Consider the following 2,683-nt stretch of genomic DNA (forward strand, 5'->3'; position numbering starts at 1 on the left):
GATGTTTCTTTAAATCCCAAAAGCCTTGTTATATGATCTTCGGACTATATTGAATAAAATACTGTCTTAAAATTTCAATTGGATACATTTCAGTACAATACGACGTGTGTGTGAGGGGGGGGGGTATCTGCCCTCCAGTCACTGTTTCTCCTAAAAAGGGCACCATTACTTCTGTTAAAAATCCAATGAGCCCCCTCCGAAGCTTACACAACCACCCTTTCAATAAAAACCTTATATGCCCCAAGGGCATAACTTAAAGCCCTTTCCCTGAGGACTGTATGGGGGTGGTAGTCCCCAAAGACATTATTTCCAGACCATTCAACTGCGTTAAACAAAATGGCTGTATCAAAATTTTGACTGACTTTGTTTGGGAAATTTATGGGCGTGGGAGGGGGCTGGTCGCCCTCCAAGCAATTTTGACAATTAAAATGTGCGTTCTGCCTATGACTGCCAAGTTGTTTGAAAGGTGGACCTTTAGACAAGATCTTAGCTGGGATAGCAAGGGACCCAGCTAGTATATATATATAGGTAAAGGTAATAAAGGTAAAATACGGCATTAGACTTTACAGTCCCTACCGGCGGTGCTGATCTCCGTTTCTTGGCCCTTCAGCCAGGAAGTGCAATGGGGGGTTGGGGGCCAGCCATCCTGTGCTTGTGCACACCCTTCCTGTTTACCTTCCCAGATTTCTCCAGGTACCCATTTAGAGCTGGGTCGACTCTGGCTAAGCTTACAGAGTCACGCCACTGACCCCCGTCCCAACCGAAGAATTGGGTACACCGGAATTCGAACCCGCGTCCTCTCAGACAAAGGATCCCGAATCCAGCGCACCAACCAACCCGGCCAGGAGGGTTAAGGTAAAGGATACGGCATTAGACTTTACAGTCCCTACCGGCGGTGCTGATCTCCGTTTCTTGGCCCTTCAGCCAGGAAGTGCAATGGGGGGTTGGGGGCCAGCCATCCTGTGCTTTCACACACCCTTCCTGTTTACCTTCCCCAGATTTCTCCAGGTACCCATTTAGAGCTGGGTCGACTCTGGCTAAGCTTACAGAGTCACGCCACTGACCCCCGTCCCAACTGAAGAATTGGGTACACTGGGATTCGAACCCGCGTCCCTCTCAGACAAAGGATCCTGAATCCAGCGCACCAACCAACTCGACCAGGACGGCTTTAAAAAAAAAAAAAAAAAAAAAAAAAAAAAAAAAAAAAAAATTGTACGCTTAGAAGATATGTATTAGGCTTCCTTGCGACACGGGGGATTGAACTTCGGCCCGGCTGTCTCCGGGCCTTGCTCTAACCACTCCGCTGTCACAAGGTCAAAAAAAAAAAAAAAAAAAAAAAAAAAAAAAAAAAAAAAAAAATTGGGATGATCAAGGATTCGAACCCGAGACCTCTCCCACCATAAGCAAGAGTCAGACCCCCAGACCAGCAACCACAAAAAAAAAAAAAAAAAAAAAAATGCCAACAGCACCCGGTGTTCCCAGGCGGTCACCCATCCAAGTACTGACCGGGCCCGACGTTGTGTGACTTCCAGGATCTGACGAGACTGGGTACTTTCAAACGTGGTATGGCTATATATATATGTATATTCTTCGGTATATATATATATATATATATATATATATATGGTATATATATATATATATATATATATATATAATATATATACATATATATATATATATATATATATATACATATATATATATATATATATATATATATATATATATATATATATATATATATATATATATATATATATATATATACCGAAGGGACTCCCATCCTCTTCCCCTCACCATTGCTATTATTGTTATTATTTTTATTAATTTATTACCCGTCAAAAGCGGAAAAGACGGAGTATATAAAATAAAAAGAAAGAAAAGCAAAATTTTAAATGCACTTCCACTACAAATATTATAAAATAATACTAGTCCAGGGGTGGTTGGCCCTTAAAACATTGGTACTGAATTTGGAGATTCTTCTCTCTATGACCATGGAAGGGTTGGTGACCTTATATTTCCTGGAGATGTCGCCATTGCTGTGCCACAAAGGGAGACGCAGTAGAAACTTAGCATATCTGTAAAATGCGCTGCAAATAGCTTTCTTTTCGGTAGCTGTGAATATTCTCCAGAAGGGAACCAGAGCAAGCAGATGGGGAGTAGTAAAAACATTGTATAGCCGGGCAAGGAGAGGACGGTTGAAACGATACTTATTGGCAACTAGTAATCCGTAAGACGCTCGTAGACGGGAACAGAGGTGGTTTGTCAGTGCTGAGCGCGTGTCCTTCAATGTAGGAGAAATAGGAAGGCCAAGATACGTAAGGGACTCACAAGGCTTAATCAGAGTGTCGCCAATTTTAACGGAGAGGTTAATTGAAAAGCTTATTTTTTGAACCATTGAAGAAAAGAAGTTCTGTTTTAGATTCGTTGAAGGAAAGTCCGATCTGCTTGTATGCCGCTGCAAGTGAGTCGTAAATGGTGCCCTTACCTGCAACGTTTTTGGCGGACGTTCATGCTTGATTGAGTGGTTCAACTGCAGTCTTGGTTCTTTTTACGGCCCTGGGAAGCCCAGTTTACGGCCCAGCTGTTTGCATTTTAGCAAACAGCAAATCTTGTAAAATAAAATAAAAAATTCTGTATCATATGTATTTTTGTCTCCGGGATTTAAAGAACTCCACTG

At 41.9% G+C, this 2,683-nt stretch overlaps 1 pseudogene; it reads right to left on the reverse strand.

The window, feature by feature from the left end:
- Positions 1-1,457: 1,457 nt before the first annotated feature.
- Positions 1,458-1,577, reverse strand: LOC136031592 (5S ribosomal RNA; annotated as a pseudogene).
- Positions 1,578-2,683: the final 1,106 nt, after the last annotated feature.

This window comes from Artemia franciscana, chromosome 9 (genome assembly GCF_032884065.1).
Source record: "Artemia franciscana chromosome 9, ASM3288406v1, whole genome shotgun sequence".
Taxonomy (NCBI): Eukaryota; Metazoa; Arthropoda; class Branchiopoda; order Anostraca; family Artemiidae; genus Artemia; species Artemia franciscana.